This window comes from Pelobates fuscus, chromosome 2 (assembly GCF_036172605.1).
Source record: "Pelobates fuscus isolate aPelFus1 chromosome 2, aPelFus1.pri, whole genome shotgun sequence".
Classification (NCBI taxonomy): Eukaryota; Metazoa; Chordata; class Amphibia; order Anura; family Pelobatidae; genus Pelobates; species Pelobates fuscus.
In genome coordinates this window covers 300,067,157-300,090,189 of record NC_086318.1, presented here as the reverse complement: position 1 = coordinate 300,090,189, position 23,033 = coordinate 300,067,157, and positions in this window count along the sequence as shown.

Genomic DNA, 23,033 nt, shown 5'->3' with positions numbered 1-23,033 from the left:
CTAGATGAAAATGCTTGTTCTTGGGTAGAACATTGGCTTAAAAATAGAGTACGAAGAGTTTTCATTAATGGTAAATTTTCAAGCTGGACAGAGGTGGTAAGTGGTGTCCCTCAGTGTTCTGTTCTGGGACCCCTTCTATTTAACATGTTTATAAATTATCTTGAAAATAACATTGAAAGTCATGTTTCAGTGTTTGCAGATGACACAAAACTCTGTAAAATAATACAATGTGAGCAAGTTACTTTGCTGCAGAGGGATTTAGATAGACTGGGGGACTGGGCACTCAAATGACAGATTAAATTTAATGTTAAAAATTTAAAGTTATGCACTTTGGCGTAAAGAATGCACAAGCAATGTATACCCTTAATGGAAGCAAATTAGGGATAACTACATATGAAAAGGACTTGGGAATTGTTATAGAGAACAAACTATGCAACAATGTGCAATGTCAATCAGCAGTGGCTAAGGCCAGTAAGGTATTGTCATGCATGAAAAAGGGCATTTATTCTCGGATGAGAATATAATTTTGCCTTTTTATAAATCACTGGTAAGACCACATATTCTGCTGTGCAATTTTGGGCACCTGTTCTAAAGAAGGATATTATGGCACTAGAAAAAGTGCAGAGGCATGCTACAAAATTAATAAAAGGAATGGAACATATCAGCTATGAAGAAAGGTTAACAAATTTAAACCTATTTAGTTTAGAAAAATGTCACCTGAGAGGGGATAAGATAACATTATACAAATATATTCGGGGCCAATACAAACCATTGTGTGGAAATCTATTCACAAACCGGACTTTACATAGGACACGAGGTCATGTGTTTAGACTGGAAGAAAGAAGATTTCGTCTAAGGCAAAGGAAAAGTTTTTTTACTGTAAGAACAATAAGGATGTGGAATTCTCTGCCTGAAGAAGTGGTTTTATCAGAGTCCATGCAGATGTTCGAACAGTACTAGATGCATACTTGCAAAAATATAATATTCAAGGATATAATCTTTCAATGTAGGGTAATAACTGCTTGATCCAAGGATAAATCTGACCCATTCTGGGGTCAAGAAATAATTATTTTCCTAGCTTCAAACTGTTTTTTTTGCCTTCTTTTGGATCAACCGCAAAAAAACAAATGTGAGGAAGGCTGAACTTGATGTACGCAAGTCTCTTTTCAGCTATGTAACTATGCAACTATGTAATCAGATGGGTAACGGTGGAAACGGTATTGAAGGAGCAAACCACTAAAACAAGAAGCTGAATAGCTCAGACACAGAGAGAGAAAAGGGTTGCTGCTTAAAACAGCAGAGAAACCCTGACACTTTTCTAGAGAGAAACCATTGCTTTGTGGCATCTCCACCTTATATCAGCTGCTCCTTTCAGCGCCACTTAAGTTTAAAGCACAGTGACAGGTGGCATTACGGGAATTCGGGCTCAGACCAAGAGTGGCAAAAGATGATGTCACTGGTCTATTTTGCTCTCAAAGCGCAAGAGTTCAATAAATTAATTTAAAATTTCCTACATAGTGGTACACATCCTACAAAAGCTGTATAGGTTCCTCCTGGATGTAACCGAACTGTGTTGGAGATGCTGGGACCCATGGGCATGACTGGGGCCTATAGGCATACACATCTACTGAGAATACCCGCATTGGTCTACTACTGGAAGAAGGTACATGGCACGTTGACAGCGGTGGCAGATGAATGTATATGCTTCTACCCCTCAAACTTGCTCTTGAGATAAATCAAATGTTTGCTATTAAATACAAATGGACACTGTCCAAACACGTGTTAACTGCTGCTCGTTCCTTAATCCCAACACTATGGCACAGACCTTATCCCTCATCCTTTTAGGCCTGGCTGAAGGAGATGCATAAACATGAAGAGAGCACCACTATGCTGAAGGCCCGTCTAGCCCAGTATGAAGAAACTTGGAGGGCTTTGCAGTTCTACATATGCACCCACAAGGGTGGCTGTGTTGGGGGATTGAGGGGGTGTGGGGCACCCAACTCTGGAATCACCTCAAACATGAACTATAGGATCTGTTGACCCTACTTTTTTCTCTCTCAATTGCTCCCCTCATCCTTCCCCCTTTTCAAATTCTACTCATCTCTTACTTAATACTTCTGCCTATTCTCATTTCCAGTCACTTGTGAAGCTCCCATGCACATTTTATACTCAAGATTTGAGACAAATTTATGTTTCAAACATCATGCACTATGCACCATGTTGAGATGACTGAGTTAAGGCAGTCTATTCTCTGCTATATGCTACATTACTTGTAGCGGACCCCGGGTAACCCCACCGGTTATCTCCGCTAATTCCCTTCCTTCAGCTGCTCAGGAACCGGTATAACGACACCCATTTCCCCCAGTAACTGGACGACACACAGTTCCAGGGGTACAACACAATTTTATTGGCCACACACGACTTTTATGCATAACCCCATGCAAGGGGTCTTACACACACACAACCAGGTGTTTTAACCCAAAATCCTATGGCTATCCCTTTGTCTCCCAAATATGGAATGCCTGTAACTCAGACAAGGGGTCTCCTGCCTAAGGTGACAGGGGGTCTTCTTAGCAGTCGCCTCTGTGCCTGGGAGCCAAAATAGATTGTCTCTTTGTCACCCAGGCACAGAAAAGTCTGCCAAACTAGCTAGGGTCCAAAAAGTGTCCACACCATCCTCAGGGACTCTCACAGCGATACTTCCTTCAACTATTACCTGTCCACAAGGTCCCAGTGTGAAATCCAGACAAGGGAAGCGTCTCCTTTTGGGGTATGCATGCTCCCCCTGGCAGGCGTTTGTGTGTTTGAATGGTGGTTACCCAGGGAAGCACTCATTTATTACTTCCCTTGAGGTTCACACCTATGTTGCAAGCGCGAACGTTCTGACTAATTGGTGTGAACGTTCTAAAGTGGCACCGGGGAGATCCTCGTTCGGGAGATAAACGAGTCAGGAAACAATCCACAAAGGTTCCTCCTGGCTGACATTTGTCTGTACGAATGGTGACCACCCAGAGGAGCCCTCATTAATTGTTTCCCTTGCGGTTTGTGGTTTCACACTTATGTTGCGAGGTGTGAACGTTCTAACCTAGCATACTAAATAGGGGTACGGGGTGGTCCCAGTTCGGAAAAGGGGGATGGTTTCCCTTTGTGGGAGAACTCCCGAATGGGGTGCGGGCATATTACACGAAAATACAGGGAAACACATTGTAAAAGAAAGAGGAGATCAACGAACAGGCGTCAGTTCCGCCACTCATTTAAGTATTTACCTAATTCCATGACACCACGGATTCATATATAATATAATATATATGTTTAAATGGTAGAAATTCCTACTCACATTTAAATGAGCCTGTATTCAAACTGGCTCAGGTATATAGGCATGAGTAGGATATACAGGTCAAATCCTTCAGTGGGTATGTTCCTCCCTAATATGATAGAATATGGGAAATCAGAGAACAATTGTGAGGGAAAAAAGTATTCAACATTTATTATAAACTGAATAATAAAATCTTACACTGAAGAAGTATAGGTTCAACACAACGCGTTTCGGCTAGATGCCTTCATCAGGTGCATAAAAAACATATCCTCCTTGCCCCTTCTTTTAAAGCCCATTTTCGCGGTAAAAATCTGTTAAGCCCCGCCCACATTCATTCCGTCGCGTCACTTCCGGTCATACGAACTTCCGGTTTCGGCTGTTCCTTCCTTAATATCCTTCCATCCTTCTAGTGTCCCAGGAAGTGTCCCACTTGATAAAAAGAGGTTCCCTCTTTATATTTACTTGTTTAATCGATGCTCTGCAATCATAATACCGGAAGTGCTCCGGCGGCCATTTTTGAAGTGGTATACACATATAATGTGTATGGGCAAAAGAGACATAGAGAGAGAGATATATACAGGATTAAGTTTTCCAATTACAAATAGAGTATAAACATGAAATATTAATACATATATTAAAACTTATATAAAAAAGTGTGTATATCCTCCACCATCATTTAAAAAGAGAAGACACAATCAAATATAATTAAAAAATCTCAAAGTCAATGTTCATTCCAAGAGGGGATAAAGTATCTAGCTCAAATATCCAGCTCATCTCTGTTTTATTAAAAAGTTTTATAAAATCACCCCCCCTCCATGGTTTTTTAACTTTCTGTATGCCAATAAAATGTAAATGCTTGGGATCCCCATTATGTTTTTGTGCAAAGTGTGCAGAAACAGAATGATTTAAAATCTTATTTTTAATATTTCTAATATGCTCCCCTATTCTTGTTTTTAGTGGTCTGGTTGTTCTACCAACATACTGCAGTCCGCAACTGCATGAAAGGAGATACATAACATTATTTATATTACATGTAATAAAGGAATCAATTTTGTAAGTTTTTTTGGTAGTATAAGATGTGAAACTGTCTGTCTTTTTATTCTTAACTATAGTTTCTCTGCACGCTTGGCAAGTTCCACAGTTAAAAAAGCCTTTTAATTTAGAGCCTGAGAGGTCACTATCTGTCATTTCTTTAGTTATACAGCTTTTGGTTAAGATCTGTTTAAAATTTCGAGCTCCCCTGTATATAATTTTAGGCTTCTTTCCAATAAATTGTTCTAAATCTTCATTTTGTTCTAAAATGTGCCAATGTTTATTTAAAATCTTTTTAAAAATACTACTCTGTGAATTGTAATTACATATAAAATTAATCTGTTTTTCCGGTGATTTGTTAGCTTTATCTTTATACATTAAGAGGTCTTTCCTGGGTTTATCCAGGATTTCTTTATATTGTTTGTCTACCTCTGAATTTTTGTATCCTTTCTCTAGGAACTGTTTTGTTAAAATGGCGGATTGTTCTTTAAAAATATTATCGTCTGTACAGTTCCGTCTTATTCTGGTAAATTGTCCTTTGGGTATATTGGTTAGCCACGGGGAAAAATGGCAACTGTCCATATTGATGTAACTGTTAATATCCACAGTCTTAAAATATGTGCTAGTTTTTAAACATTCCTTATCTACATAAATCTGCAGGTCTAGGAAGTTAACCTTTACCTGACTGATTTCCTGAGTTAAAACAATTCCCCAAGTGTTTGAATTTAAAAAACTGATAAAATTATCCAGAATGGCACGGCCTCCTTTCCAGATAAAAAAGATGTCATCAATGTACCTTTTGTAGAGGACCAAGTTTGCACCCCAGTCATGTCCAGAGAAAATAAAAGAATTCTCCCAATAGGACATAAAAAGATTGGCATAACTGGGTGCAAACTTGGTCCCCATGGCAGTGCCATTCTTCTGTAAATAAAAATCACCCTCAAACCAGAAAAAATTATTGCATATAATTAATTCGATCCCCTTCATAATAAAATCTGTTTGGTCCTGTTGGAAAAGCTGCGACTGCTCCAAAAAGAATTTTACAGCCTCACAGCCCTTTTCATGCTGGATGATGGTATATAGACTACCTACGTCGCAAGTGACTAAAAAGTAGTCCTCATTCCATATAAAATCATTAAGGAGCTGGAGGAGATGCATGGTATCTTTTAAATATGATTTGCCAGTAATGACTAATGGTTGTAATTGCAGGTCTATGTACTGTGACAGGGGAGATAGCAGCAAGTCTACCCCTGCCACAATGGGTCGACCTGGAGGGTTTAGGGGATCTTTGTGCAATTTGGGTAATATATACATCACTGGAATTTTAGAAAATTTAAAATTCATGTATTTATATTCATTCTTATTTAAGATCCCTTTTTGGTAAGCTTCATCCAGGAATTTGCTTAATTCTTTTTTTATATTTGGTTCGGGGTTTCTTTTTAATTTACAATAGGTGTTCGTGTCATTTAATTGTCTTTGGATTTCTCCAAGATACTGAGTTGTGTCCATCACAACTACCCCTCCCCCCTTATCCGCAGGTTTTATAACAATTTCTTTATACTTTTTGAGATTGTCTAAAGCTTTTTTTTCTTTCAAAGAGAGATTATATTGGAATTTATTAGGGGGTTTAATTTTTTTCAAATCAGTAAGACAAGCTTTTTCAAATGTTCGCATGCTATTTGTTTTTAAAAAATGTGGAAAAAATTCTGATTGAGGTTTTAAAGATGTGTGAATAAAAGTGTCTTCATTGGGTGTTGAAATTTTATTGGCATTCAAAAAATATTTCTTTAGACATAATTTCCTTATGTATCTGTTTATGTCCAAGAAAGTCTCAAATTTATTTAGACCACAGGAGGGAGCAAATTTAAAACCCTTTCTTAAAATGTTTAATTCGTCCTCTTCCAATTTTTTATTGGAGAGGTTGAATATTTTAATAGGTTCTATAGGCGTAATTACATCTCTCTTAACCTCCTTATTCTTCCTCCCTCCTCTCTTCCCTCGTTTGGGGAATCTCTCCTTCTCTTTAAAGGGGACCGAGTAATTCTTGGTTCCATTGTGTCTTGATTCGGTGTCCCTAAAAAAACACCATCATTTCTGGCTGTTCTAAGTGGTTCAAACCTGTTTTTAGAGGCAAAAGAGTTGGGTTCCCATCTATTCTGATTATGCCTTTTTTGAATCAAAACTCTACTGGAATTGAATCTTTCTCTTCGTGAGCTAGAATTAAATCTTTCTCTCTGAGGTTTGGCATATTTTCTGTGGTTATAGGGGGAAGGTGTCCTTCTCTTTCTAACTACTTCCGTCCATTCTTCTTGGCTATTCTCTTTAAGATGGGGTCTTTCTACCTCCCTATGGAAGGGCATTCCTTCAGGTAGATTTTTGTATCTTGTTTGGTAGTTAGAAGATTTTCTAATAAGGTGTTTGGAGGGGGTTCTTTCTTGTTTGTAATCTCTGGAAACAAATTGTTTGTTATTGTTTCTTTGAGGTATTTTGTGGATATTACCCCTTTTGTAATCTTCACAATCTCGTCTATATTTCTTATGTTTAATTTTAAGTACATCTTGTTCTATTTTATACAATTTTTTTACTAATCTCATTTGTGAGTTCTTCAAAATCTCTCGTCCCTACAAATGGATTTAATTTCTCTTTAAGATTTTTTATCCCTTCGTCTATTCTTTTCAATGTCATAGTTCTGCGATCAATGACAATTCTCATCATTGTGAAGGAAAATGATTCGAGAGCATTATCCCAGATATCAGTAAAGGTGGTATCTTCCTGATCAAAAAAGGGGAATTTGTAAAACCTCAAACCTCTGGGTGTAATCCCCTCTTTTATATATTTTTCTAAGGTATAGATCTCCCATTTTATTTTTAATTCTCTAATCATTAATTTTTCCAATTCACCACACATGATATCTAAATTATCACTATATGTGATTTTAACAATTTCATTTGGATTATCTTCCTTTCCAAATTTCTCTTGCATACTCTCTGCCAATCTTTCTCTTTTTTCAAAGATGGCCATACTAGCTGCCTATTACCACACTGTGATTGAGAAGAGTCACTATACAAAAAGAGAGGGTGGTGGTAATGTGGCGCTATGATGTGCTGCTAAAACCACAGTGAAATCAACCACACAGTTTCACAGAAAAGCATAAAGCAAAAAAATATATATAGTATATATATATATATATATATATATATATAAAGTGGATAGCGCACTGAAAACCCAAGAAAATATATCAGGGTATTTTACACAATGGAAAATATACAATACATGTACCCATAAAGCAGATCTTTGTCTTGATGTCTTGATGGCAATATTGTACTGATAGGTATCCAGGTATGATATGTATATGTTTAAATGGTAGAAATTCCTACTCACATTTAAATGAGCCTGTATTCAAACTGGCTCAGGTATATAGGCATGAGTAGGATATACAGGTCAAATCCTTCAGTGGGTATGTTCCTCCCCAATATGATAGAATATGGGAAATCAGAGAACAATTGTGAGGAAAAAAGTATTCAACATTTATTATAAACTGAATAATAAAATCTTATAAGGGGGATATGTTTTTTATGCACCTGATGAAGGCATCTAGCCGAAACGCGTTGTGTTGAACCTATACTTCTTCAATGTAAGATTTTATTATTCAATTTATAATAAATGTTGAATACTTTTTTCCTCACAATTGTTCTCTGATTTCCCATATTCTATCATATTGGGGAGGAACATACCCACTGAAGGATTTGACCTGTATATCCTACTCATGCCTATATACCTGAGCCAGTTTGAATACAGGCTCATTTAAATGTGAGTAGGAATTTCTACCATTTAAACATATACATATCATACCTGGATACCTATTTTTTCCACATTTTTTTAAAAACAAATAGCATGCAAACATTTGAAAAAGCTTGTCTTACTGATTTGAAAAAAATTAAACCCCCTAATAAATTCCAATATAATCTCTCTTTGAAAGAAAAAAAAGCTTTAGACAATCTCAAAAAGTATAAAGAAATTGTTATAAAACCTGCGGATAAGGGGGGAGGGGTAGTTGTGATGGACACAACTCAGTATCTTGGATAAATCCAAAGACAATTAAATGACACGAACACCTATTGTAAATTAAAAAGAAACCCGAACCAAATATAAAAAAAGAATTAAGCAAATTCCTGGATGAAGCTTACCAAAAAGGGATCTTAAATAAGATTGAATATAAATACATGAATTTTAAATTTTCTAAAATTCCAGTGATGTATATATTACCCAAATTGCACAAAGATCCCCTAAACCCTCCAGGTCGACCCATTGTGGCAGGGGTAGACTCGCTGCTATCTCCCCTGTCACAGTACATAGACCTGCAATTACAACCATTAGTCATTACTGGCAAATCATATTTAAAAGATACCATGCATCTCCTCCAGCTCCTTAATGATTTTATATGGAATGAGGACTACTTTTTAGTCACTTGCGACGTAAGTAGTCTATATACCATCATCCAGCATGAAAAGGGCTGTGAGGCTGTAAAATTCTTTTTGGAGCAGTCGCAGCTTTTCCAACAGGACCAAATAGATTTTATTATGAAGGGGATCGAATTAATTTTATGCAATAATTTTTTCTGGTTTGAGGGTGATTTTTATTTACAGAAGAATGGCACTACCATGGGGACCAAGTTTGCACCCAGTTATGCCAATCTTTTTATGTCCTATTGGGAGAATTATTTTATTTTCTCTGGACATGACTGGGGTGCAAACTTGGTCCTCTACAAAAGGTACATTGATGACATCTTTTTTATCTGGAAAGGAGGCCGTGCCATTCTGGATAATTTTATCAGTTTTTTAAATTCAAACACTTGGGGAATTGTTTTAACTCAGGAAATCAGTCAGGTAAAGGTTAACTTCCTAGACCTGCAGATTTATGTAGATAAGGAATGTTTAAAAACTAGCACATATTTTAAGACTGTGGGTATTAACAGTTACATCAATATGGACAGTTGCCATTTTTCCCCGTGGCAAACCAATATACCAAAAGGACAATTTACCAGAATAAGACGGAACTGTACAGACGATAATATTTTTAAAGAACAATCCGCCATTTTAACAAAACAGTTCCTAGAGAAAGGATACAAAAATTCAGAGGTAGACAAACAATATAAAGAAATCCTGGATAAACCCAGGAAAGACCTCTTAATGTATAAAGATTAAGCTAACAAATCACCGGAAAAACAGATTAATTTTATATGTAATTACAATTCACAGAGTAGTATTTTTAAAAAGATTTTAAATAAACATTGGCACATTTTAGAACAAAATGAAGATTTAGAACAATTTATTGGAAAGAAGCCTAAAATTATATACAGGGGAGCTCGAAATTTTAAACAGATCTTAACCAAAAGCTGTATAACTAAAGAAATGACAGATAGTGACCTCTCAGGCTCTAAATTAAAAGACTTTTTTAACTGTGGAACTTGCCAAGCGTGCAGAGAAACTATAGTTAAGAATAAAAAGACAGACAGTTTCACATCTTATACTACCAAAAAAACTTACAAAATTGATTCCTTTATTACATGTAATATAAATAATGTTATTTATCTCCTTTCATGCAGTTGCGGACTGCAGTATGTTGGTAGAACAACCAGACCACTAAAAACAAGAATAGGGGAGCATATTAGAAATATTAAAAATAAGATTTTAAATCATTCTGTTTCTGCACACTTTGCACAAAAACATAATGGGGATCCCAAGCATTTACATTTTATTGGCATACAGAAAGTCAAAAAACCATGGAGGGGGGGGGGGGTGATTTTATAAAACTTTTTAATAAAACAGAGATGAGGTGGATATTTGAGCTAGATACTTTATCCCCTCTTGGAATGAACATTGACTTTGAGATTTTTAATTATATTTGATTGTGTCTTCTCTTTTTAAATGATGGTGGAGGATATACACACTTTTTTTTATATAAGTTTTAATATATGTATTAATATTTCATGTTTATACTCTATTTGTAATTGGAAAACTTAATCCTGTATATATATCTCTCTCTATGTCTCTTTTGCCCATACACATTATATGTGTATACCACTTCAAAAATGGCCGCCGGAGCACTTCCGGTATTATGATTGCAGAGCATCGATTAAACAAGTAAATATAAAGAGGGAACCTATTTTTATCAAGTGGGACACTTCCTGGGACACTAGAAGGATGGAAGGATATTAAGGATGGAACAGCCGAAACCGGAAGTTCGTATGACCGGAAGTGACGCGATGGTATGAGTAGGATATACAGGTCAAATATAGGCATGAGTAGGATATACAGGTCAAATCCTTCAGTGGGTATGTTCCTCCCCAATATGATAGAATATGGGAAATCAGAGAACAATTGTGAGGAAAAAAGTATTCAGCATTTATTATAAACTGAATAATAAAATCTTACATTGAAGAAGTATAGGTTCAACACAACGCGTTTCGGCTAGATGCCTTCATCAGGTGCATGAAAAACATATCCCCCTTGTAAGATTTTATTATTCAGTTTATAATAAATGTTGAATACTTTTTTCCTCACAATTGTTCTCTGATTTCCCATATTCTATCATATTGGGGACATAGGCGTGCGCAGCCTATTGCATTAGGGTGTGCACCCTAAAGCACAAACACACGCCACATGTATATGTATGTATATATATATATATATATATATATATATACATATACACACACACACATATATACATACACTGCTGTGTGTGTGTGTGTGCTGTTAGTGTGCTGTGTGAGGGTGGTGTGTGTAAGGGTGCTTCTGTGTGTGTGTGTATGTGTGAGGGTGCTGGTAGTGTGCTATGTGGGTGAGGGTGTTTGTGTGTGTGTGTGTGTTAGGGTCCTGTTAGTGTGCTGTGTGAGGGTGCTGTGTGTGTGAGGGTGCTGTTTGTGTGATGTGTGTGTGATGGTGCTGTTTGTGTGATGTGTGTGGGTGTTGTGTATTTCTGAGGGTGCTGTTTGTGTGTGTGTGTTTGCGAGGGTGTTGTTAGTGTGCTGTGTGTGAGGGTGTTGTGTGTTTGTAAAGATGCTGTGTGTGTTTGTGAGGGTGCGGTTAGTGTACTGTGTGTGTGTGAGGGTGCTGTATGTGTACTGTATGTGTGTGGGTGCTGTTTGGGTGCTGTGTGTGTGAGGGTGCTGTGTGTGTGCTGTTTGTGTGAGAGTGCTGTATGTCTGTAGGTGCTTTTTGTGTGTGGGTGCTGTATGTGTGTGTGTGTCCTGTATGTTTGGACAGATTGTGGAGGTGGGGGCAGATTAGTAAATATCCCCCCTCCCTTCTTACCTTATGTAGGGAGGGGGGATCCTTGCTGCCATGTGCCATCCCTGGTGGTCCAGTGGAGAGTGAACTCTAGCCTGCGGGGCTAGAGTTAACTCTCGTGAGATCTGAGCGTTGCCGCGGCAACGCTCAGATCTCGCGAGAGGAACCTGGCGGAGCTGCTGTCTAGAGCTCCCCGGGTCCTCTCCTGCCTCCCTTCATGCTGCTGTGGGCCGGTGAGGTAGATCTTTGATCTCCCCGCCGGCCCATGGAGGCTTAGAGCAGAGCCGACACTCAGCGCCGGTTCTGCGTGAGCCGACAGGGGAGAATAAAGTCCTGGGGAATAAAGTGTGGGAACCAAGATTCCCACCCCCCAAAAAAAATAATATACACTCCAGTGTGTGTATGTATATGTGTGTGTGTATATATATATATATATATATATATATATATATATATATATATATATATATATATATATATATATATATATATATATATATATATATATATATATATACATACACACACTGACACGCATACTCAAACACACACACATACACTCACAGACACACACACACTCATACATTCATAGACACACACATTCACAGACACACTCATACATTCACAGACACACATATTCATTCACAGACACACATTCACAGATACACATACACACATACACTCACACACATTCACAGACACACACACACAATCACAGACACACACACACATTCACAGACACACACACATACACAGTCAAAGACACACACAAACAGACACACACACACAAACACAGTCACAGACACAGACACACACACAAACACAGTCACAGACACACACACACATAAATTAATATTTTTTTAATTAAAAAAATGTCCACCCAGCCTCCCTACCTGGAGTGCTGGCGTGGACTTGTCCCTGGGGTCCAGTGGGTCGGGTGGCTCTCTCAATATCAGCCGCGGCGAGGGAGCGGTTTGCTCACTGCTCCCTCTCGCCGCGCGGGCTGTCTGCTGTAGCTGGGAGCCGGAATATGACGTCATATTCCGGCTCCCAGCATCAGCAAGCAGCGCGCGGCGAGAGGGAGCAGAGAGCTCACAGCTTCCTCGCCGCGGCTGATATTCAGAGAGCCGACCGGGGGGGGGGGGGGGGGGGGGGTCCATAACCTCTTGCCCCCCCCTCCCATCCATGACAGGGGGGACATGGGGGGAGGAAGGGGGGCGCTGAGTGCCTGCAGGAACGGCGTTCCTGCACAAAAAAAGTGCAGGAACTCCGTTCCTGCAGGACTCAATCCATAGGCGTGCCGCGGGGATTAGGGTGCGCACGCCTATGATTGGGGAGGAACATACCCACTGAAGGATTTGACCTGTATATCCTACTCATGCCTATATACCTGAGCCAGTTTGAATACAGGCTCATTTAAATGTGAGTAGGAATTTCTACCATTTAAACATATACATATGATACCTGGATACCTATCAGTACAATATTGCCCTATGTAAGCTTTACTCTTTTCAGAGACATCAAGACAAAGATCTGCTTTATGGGTACATGTATTGTATATTTTCCATTGTGTAAAATACCCTGATATATTTTCTTGGGTTTTCAGTGCGCTATCCACTTTATATATATATATATACTATATATATTTTTTTTGCTTTATGCTTTTCTGTGAAACTGTGTGGTTGATTTCACTGTGGTTTTAGCAGCACATCATAGCGCCACATTACCACCACCCTCTCTTTTTGTATATTTTAATATAATATATATACCTATGTCTACTTATCATCAGGAATATTTATCATCATTGGTTGTCATTATTTACTCTTCTGGATCTTGTATACTTGCCTAGCTCTCCTTATATTGTACAATTGTATTAAATTCTCAAAAATAAAGATTGTCCAAAAAAAAAAAAAAAAACACAACAGTTTTGGCAAAGGTTGATTATAAAAACATTTACATTAAAATGTCAAAATACTGTAAAACCCATGTTTCAAAAATTGTATGAAGCAACAATGTATAAGAGAAAATTAATTCTTAACACAACACGTCTTTCTCACGAAAGCATCTGAGTTCAGTTGACTATAATTTGTAAATCCTACACTGGTTTTTAACCTATAGGTTACCTGTCTAAACCTAAGGGCATGGCAAGAGATGAAAACATCTCCAACAAAATACATAATCAATGACCTGACTAGTTATCATGCAACCATCTACACCAGGCTAGTGTCCTGGAGAAGGTTGCATATCTAAATTTTATCTCTTTTTTACAACAAATCATGGTTATATTACATCCTTACTTTCCTTACTATCCTTACTATCCTTACCATCCTTACTATCAGCCTATTGGATATGTCACATTTTAACTGGTATTAATGCATTAATCCATGGCATCACATCTTATGGGATATGTGTACATGTACAGCTTTAAAATAAGACTATTGTGACTTTGGAGGAGTTCTGCTCTAAAAGTGGTAAAAAAAATGTACTTAACCCCTTAACGCCGTTACGGCGTTCTATGCTGTCGCGGCTTTAAAGGGCTTTAAAGCCGTTGCGGCGGCATAGAACGCCGTAACGGCTTGCAGCCCCAGGAGCTAGGAGGTACTCACCTCCGCCGTGATCCTCTTCTGGGCGGCTGTCTGAGAGCCCAGGCAGCCCCCCTCCGGCAAATGAGGCCCCCGGGGGCCATGTGATCGCTCTCAAAGAGCGATCACATGGCCCCCTATAGCTGGCTATGGATCTGCCAGCAGGGGGACTGTCTAAAATATTAGACAGTCCCCCTGCTGGTAGGTAGTGTAAAAAAAAGCATTAAACATGTTTGAAAATAAAATAAATATATTTATATATATATAATATATATATATATATATTATATATATATATATATATATGTATATTATATATATTTAACATCATACATAATGTATTTTAATATTAATATAAGTACATATATTAGTATTAAAATACACTTAGAATGACGTTACATATATAATATGTATATATATATATTATATATATAATAGATCTACATATATATATATATATATATTATATATATATACGTATAATTACAATAATAAATAAATAAAATAATTAAATAAATAAATAAAATATTGAAACAAAATATAAAATAAATTATATATTCATATGTAATTTCATTCTAACTGTGTTTTGTTATTAATATATATATATATATATTGGAAACAGAATACACTTAGAATGACATTCTATATATATCTATCTATATATAAAATACAAATAACCGCAAATATATATATAGAGATAAATACATATAATTACATAAAAGATTACATTAGTATACACGTAGAATTTATATACCTATAAATGCATATATATTAAAATTCTACGTGTATATTTAAGTAATTTTTTAACATAATTATGTCATTTGATTAATTAAAATTTGATTGACATGCCTGACAACACAGGGAGAAAGTGCAGAGAATTTAATTTGCAAGCACTATATTTGACCCTGTAACTCTCCAAGACACCATAAAACCTGTATATAGGGGGTACTGTTTTACTCGGGAGACTTCGCTGAACTCAAATATTAGTGTTTAAAACTGGTAAATTGTATTACAACGATGATATTTTAAGTAAAAGTTACGTTTTTTGCATTTTTTACAAACAAACTGCACTTTTATGAACTATATTATTGTTGTAATATGTTTTACTGTTTTAAAACACTAATATTTGTGTTTAGTGAAGTCTCCCAAGAATAACAGTACCCCCCATGTACAGGTTTTATGGTGTTTTGGAAAGTTAGAGAGTCACATATAAGGCTTGCATTTCATTTTTTTGACATTGAAATTTGCCAGATTAGTTATGTTGCCTTTGAGACCGTATGGTAGCCCAGGAATAAGAATTACCCCTATGATGGCATACCATTTGCAAAAGTAGACAACCCAAGGTATTGCAAATGGGGTATGTCCAGTCATTTTTAGTAGCCACTTAGTCACAAACACTGGCCAAATATTAGTTTTTTGCTTTTTTCACACAAAAACAAATATGAACGCTAACTTTGGCCAGTGTTTGTGACTAAGTGGCTACTAAAAAAAACTAAACATACCCCACGTTCAATACCTTGGGTTGTCTACTTTTTCAAATGGTATGCCATTATGGGGGTAATTCTCATTCCTGGGCTACCACACCATCTCAAATGTAACATTACTAATCTGGCAAATTTCAATTTGAAAATGGAACGTTCTATATTTGACCCTGTAACTTTCCAAAACACCATAAAACCTGTTAATGGGGGGTACTGTTGTACTCGTGAGACATCGCTGATTACAAATATGTGCAGTTTGTTGCAGTAAAACCTAACAGTATTATGACATTTACAGCTAAAATGTGAAGCGGAACTACAAATGTAAAAAAAAATTTAAATTTCTCACAGTTTTTTTTTAATTTTATTCATAATAAATTGTTTCATATACAAATATTTTATATGAAATGAAAGCCATGTTTCTCCTGAACAAAATGATATATAATAAATGTGGGTGCATTTAATATGAAAGAGGTGAACTACGGGTGAACAGACATATAGCGCAAATTCCAGTTTTTGTTTACGTTTTGTTTTGATCAGAACGTGTACTATTGACTCCGTCCTGAAGGGGTTAAAAACAGTTTAGGATTAGAAAAATATTGTTTTTTACTATAGTAACTATAGTTTATATATAGTATATATGTCACTTATTCTTTAATCTTTATCAAGACTTAACCTATACAATTCTATATATAAACAATTTTTAAAAAAAATATATTTATTTCTAGAATCAACACATTATTTATATTCAGGGATCCACTGAACTTTCACATCACTCAGGCTTATTATACATTTTATCTGTCATTTTTTTCTGTTCTTTCTAGAAGCCTTTCCTTTAATCTTCATGCCTGGCGTAATGTGTTTTGATATTTTGACCTGTTTTATGTTGCATGACCATTTCTACACTTCTAGTGTTTACTTTTAAATACTTTTTCAGCCTCTTTAGAAAAAAACATTTTGTAGTAAGTGTTGCTATGACATGTTGAAAGGCATTCAAGGGGCATTATTCATGCAATGCCGGGTCAGTCTTTTTACAGCAAAATCAGCAGATCTAATGTCTCTTTATACATCTACCACTGATTTTTTTCATTGCAAATGATCTAAGAAAAAAAAATGTCCTTGGAAAATATACTACAACTATTGTAGAAGTATAAACTGGCATTAGTAATAATAATGTATAAATGAAATATAAAGTTATTTGTATTCACCCATTCATTCCCTAGTGGATTCAATACAATGTAATGCCGGTTCTAGCATTTTGTTTCTGATAACATAGCTGTTAGTTATCCGACTACTCTATTTATGAACTTGATTCGGAAGAAAGGCTAACCATGTCGGGAATAAAATCTGTGATAATGATGCTTGAAATTGTAAGTTGTAGCAATAACTGAATGAGCTTTCTCATGATACTCTTTTAAGGTCTTTCTATTAGATCTTCTCGCAAATATTATTTTTGTTCCTTTTAGCAATTACTCATTATTTGTTTAAAAGGGTGTGGGTGTTGTAAAACCAGTTTATTTATGGAGTATAATATATAACTGTCTGTTATTGTATCCCTTCTGTAATGTTAGTTTATTAAAAGGACATGCATCCCTTTGAGACAACTGCCTCATTTAAATCTGATTTTTTTTTTCACATTTATCTGTTCCCCTTTCCTGTGTTTTCCACATGTATCCTGGGGGGGGGGGGGGGGGACGTTGATCTTCCTCAGTCGCACATGCACAATCAAAAATCTCATGACGTGTACATGCGACATTCCAATTGTGACCGTCGCCTGAAAACTGAAACTGTCTGTGGTCACCTTATTGTCAAGGTATGTAAAATGTATCTGTATGGTAGAGCAAATCAGAGTCATTTCAGGTTATGAGTGTATGTACTCAATACATCTTTAGTATATGTGGTGAGAATTTATCTCAAGTCTGATTGAAGAGTATTTAAACATGACACTTTTGTCAGAGCAAAGACATTTCTGCCAGGGAGGAAAGGTCTTCTATGAGGCATGTGAATCCATAGGAAAGATATTGGTATCTGAGTGAGCACACTGAAGCCCTAACATCCATGAGGGCAAGAAAAAATAAACAAACTAGTGTCTGTGTTAATAAATTGCATCTAAAGTGTGCAATTAGTTAGAAGTGGTGTATAATGTGCACAAATGTTAGCATATGGAAGTTAATATGCTAAAGGTGTCTGTGGGGATTTGATTATCTATTGATATTTTTCAGGTGGGCCAAACTACATGCACATGTGCATTTATATATTCTAGTCTTATTTGATTCAGACCTTGTTCTAAATATGTTGATTTAGCAAAATCTTATGTTCCATACCAAAGATTGTGAACAAGAATAATAACTAATAATAATGAGATTGATACACAAAATACAACAGGAAGTCAGTGCTAATTAACAGACAAAAATGTAAATGGGCAGCAACCCAAACAAAGGAGACCCCTCTAATCCTTCAACAGATAAATAAAGCGATACAAAAAGATGGAGTAGGGCTGCGCCAACAGAAAATAAAATAACATAAAATAGTCCCAAAAGTCTCACTAGAACAACAAAAGTTTGTCAGGAGTACTGGATAAAATGTTGATGAGTAGACTCCTTAGTAGGGATAGGTTCGTCTGAATGTCTCAGGGTATTCGTTTATATGGAAGAAAAAGGAGACAGAGGCAACCAATAGTGTAATAAGTCTAAAATCCAGAGTGCAAAATATTAATAGGAGGTAGCTCTTTTAAATGTGAGTTATATACCTTCTATTACTATTTTGCACTCTGGATTTTATAGATATAAAATTTTAAAGATATAAGTCTTGAATTATTATTTTTTTTTTTTCTGGACACTTAGTGGAAGTTTGAAATCCATAATGTTATAGTAACAAACACTGGCCACAGTTAGCGTTCATTTTTGTTTTTGTGTGAAAAAAGCATAACAATATTTGGCCAGTGTTTGTGACTAAGTGGCTACTAAAAAGGCTGGACATATCCCACTTGCAATACCTTGGGTTGCCTTCTTTTGCAAATGGTATGCCATAATGGGGATAATTCTCATTCCTGGGTTACCATACGGTCACAAAGGCAACATTACCAAACTGGCAAATTTCAATGTGAAAAAAATTAAATGCAAGCCTTATATTTGACTCTCTAACTTTCCAAAACACCATAAAACCTGTACAGGGGTGCTGTTATACTTGGGAGACTTCACTGAAAACAAACGTTAGTGTTACAAAACAGTAAAACGTATTACAACAATAATATCATCAGTAAAAGTTCATGTGCGAAAAATGCAAAAAACGTCACTTTTACAAAAAATATCATTGTAATACAATTTACCATTTTGAAACACTAATATTTGTGTTCAACGAAGTTTCCCGAGTAAAACAGTACCCCCCCCATGTACAGGTTTTATGGTGTCTTGGAAAGTTACAGGGTTAAATATAGTGCTTGTGAATAACATTTTCTGCACTTTCTGCCTGGGTTGTCAGGCATGTCAATCAAATTTTAATTAATAAAATCACATAATTATGCTAAAAGCTCAGGCAGTCCCCCTGCTGGCAGATCCACAGCCAGCTAAAGGGGGCCATGTGATCACTCTTTGAGAGCGATCACATGGCCCCCGGGGGCCTGATTTGCCGGGGGAGGGCTGCCTGGGCTGTCAGACAGAACTCCTGAAGCAGATTGCAGGGAAGTTGAGTATATTTCAGCTCCTGGGGTAGAAAGCCGTTACAGCGTTCTATGCTGCTGCAATGACTTTAACGCCCAATATAATGGGGATGGCATAGAACGCGTAATGGCGTTAAAGGGTTAATTCCCACAACTAATGGTTAATTCCCCCACGCACACACACATACATACATACATACATACATACATACATATATTCACTTTATTCTTTCCAAATGCTGCAAATCTGAGATGCTGTTTATATCTCTGTAAATGTATAAAATGTTGCTCTCCAATTCACTGCACATTTGGTACTATATTTACATTTATTGTTCTTTTGATTTTTAATGCACTAGTGTGTAGCATCAATACATAAACAAAATTACTGTACTTCTTCAAGCATTTTTATTTACATATATATCTTTTCCTTTTATTTAACAATAAGAATCCTTTTAAGCTTGCGAGATGCAATTCTCAAACCATAACTTAACATAAAACATAAGATATGTGTGATCCTTAGGCTGTGTCATTTTTTTGACAATCTTTATTTTTGAATTTTTCAAATACATGAAAGAAAAACAGAGGGCATAAAAAGATACATGTGTAATTTTAATCAGTTTTATAAGAGTACATGCTGTTGAAGTTTATAATACAACATCATCAGCAACACCTTAAATAATAAACAGTTAAAATATAACATAAAAAATAAACCTAGGGGCGTGGCCGACCGCCGAACTTAATGGACGCACATTAATCCTCCTGCTCCGGACTCATATGCAATCCACTGCAATCGGAGAACTTAAAAGAAAATGGGTAACCCTAAAAAGCACCTGAATACCCAAGGACAACCAGGGAAGACCCCAACAGCAAAATCGGGCTCCCTACCCCGATATTTCAAAGAAAATCCTGACCGCTCAAAGGAGGCCGCGGCCTCGAGTATCCTAGAAACAGATTTTACTCCGGACTCTCAACCACGCAGCCCCAGTTACTCAGACAGCTCACAACATGCAGACAATCATAGACTTTAGGCAAGTGGTTAAAAACTTACCATCCAAAGCTGATATCCAACACATGCTAAACAAAATGGAATCGTCCTTCCAATCCAAAATGGAGGCGATGGGCACCGACGTCCAGCAATTAAATTTAAGGGTCTCAGACCTAGAAGAGGAAAAGGATTTAATGCAAGCGCAAATCACAAATATTGCAACAACATTAGACACACAAATATTAAATTGGACATCTACACAACACCATATCGACTACCTCGATAATAGGAGCCGCAGAAACAACCTCCGGATTAGAGGTATACCGGAATCCCAGGGGGAAAATATCATGGTGCTCCTCACAGAGCTTTTTAGCTTAATACTAGGTGATTCTGCTGGCAATCCCATCCTTTTAGACAGAGCTCATAGATCACTTCGACCGAGAAGCCTGTCACAAGACACCCCGAGAGATATCATTTGTAGGCTACACTACTTTAACGTGAAGGAAAACATTATGAAAGCCCTAAGAGACACAAATCAGCCTCTATTGTTCCATGGAACTCCAATCCAAGTGTATCCAGACCTATCATGGTACACTCTCCAAGCGAGGAGAGCTCTCAAACCCATCACAGAGCTTCTACAAATAAGAAATATAAGGTCACGTTGGGGATTCCCTTTCACCTTGCTTGTATCATCGAGAGGTACTATATACTCCATCACAACATTCATGGATGTATTACCATTCCTCCACGCTTTAGACCTTCCAAGCACGCCAGTAGTGGACTGGAATAACCCTCCACCTAACCAAGACTCACTAATACCACTCTCCCAGAGACAAAGATGGGCCACACCAGCAAGAAAAAGACGCACAGACCGAAGATTCCAATCTCCCAACCAGAGACTAAGTAAACTACCAGTCGAAGGCACCCCGCAAAGGCAAAACTCAAAAGACAACCATCCAATATAACCAGCCAGCCTGAGCACCAGGGATTCTACTGTCCCTCTGATCGGGTGAAGTCTGCTCACAATCAGCCATCCACAAGAGACTTTCTCTTATTGGACTTACTCCTCTATTTATCTCTATTAGCGTCAAGCTGAGGTCCGAAAAAACCTAACCGCTCAGGTCGTATATTTACATAACACTGCTTGTTTTATATGCTTAAATACCTCTTGTTTAAAAATCACAAATCAGTCATACTCAAGGTTATAAATATTGTATCTGGTTTCCACAGTCTAGCTAGACTTCTGTTTGCACTAGAGTAATATTTATTTATGAAATATATATATGAAATGGCCTCTTATATCCTTTAAGTTTTCACCCATACGTTGATAGCACATACATCATTTGTACATTCACTGCGTTTTTTCTCAGATAGAGAGCTCAACGCCCCAACCACGCTTTATGCTAATTAAGAAATGCATGTATATTACCATGTGACGACTGTGACATGTTGTGACTTAAAAATATTCCTGAATTGTTAAGAACTAATGTATAGAGATATCTGATACAATCATCTGTGACAACAGGTACTAATAACTTACTAAATATATCACAGCCCACCCAACTGAACCGAGACTTTACTTCCAGTCCCCCACATAACACAAATTTCCATAACTCTCAAATGTTCTCTTAATCTGAAAAGCCGCGGAAACACTCCACACATCCACTAGCGATACCATATGTACTAAACAGTTGCAAGTTGTGTCTCTCTCGAATAGATGTTGCTTTTTGGTATTCTAGCAATCTATACCTCTTAAAGTTGAGCTCCCACATGGGGCGTGGCTTGGAGGTCCGCGAACATGGCTGCCTAAACCGTGAGCTCCCCGCCGGCCTTGCACTTAACCTCACCGACCGCACAGCCAAGCGCTCGTAATGGGGAAAACTCACCGCACATCGAGTGCCCAAAGACCCGCGGACACCCTGAAAAGTGCTCCGAACCCCTCCATGAAGCAATACCTCGTGGCACAGGCGGACCCGGACCAACAGGCCTCAACTGACTCCACGGCCGAGGGCTTTCCCCGCCCACGGTCCCCACAGGGAGAACATACACCAACAAACTCCCAATCCTTCACCCCTGAACTGATGTCCATACTACAGCAATTACCCACGAAAGCAGACCTGAAACAGGCAAATGCTGAACTCCACACCTCCATCACTACAGAGCTCCACGCACTGCGAGAGGAGATACAGGGCCTCAGCCAGAGAGTGGCCCAGCTCGAGGCAGACAGTGACCACATGTCTGCATCTCAGGCAGCAAACACTGACATGCTGCAGTCTCATACGAAGGTACTACAGCAAATGGCATTACATATTGAGGACTTAGATAACAGGGGTAGGAGACAGAACATCCGCATCAGGGGGGTGCCTGAGGGGTTGGACAAGAACACCCCTATTCAAGCCACCTTGTCGGATCTATTTAACAGACTGCTGGCCCGTCCGCTTCAAACGCCTATAGGCTTTGTACGAGCACACCGCGCACTTAGGCCCCAGGGACCCCCTGAAGGCCCATCCCGCGACATCATCTGCTGTCTGGAGAGCTTTCCCCTGAAAGAGGAGATCCTTCGCAAAGCCAGAAACGCAGAAAAAATTCTATTAGAAGGTTCGGAGATCCACCTGTTCCCCGATCTATCTCCAGCAACCCTGGCATACAGAAGAGCAATGAAGCCCCTAACTAGGCAGTTACAAACCGCC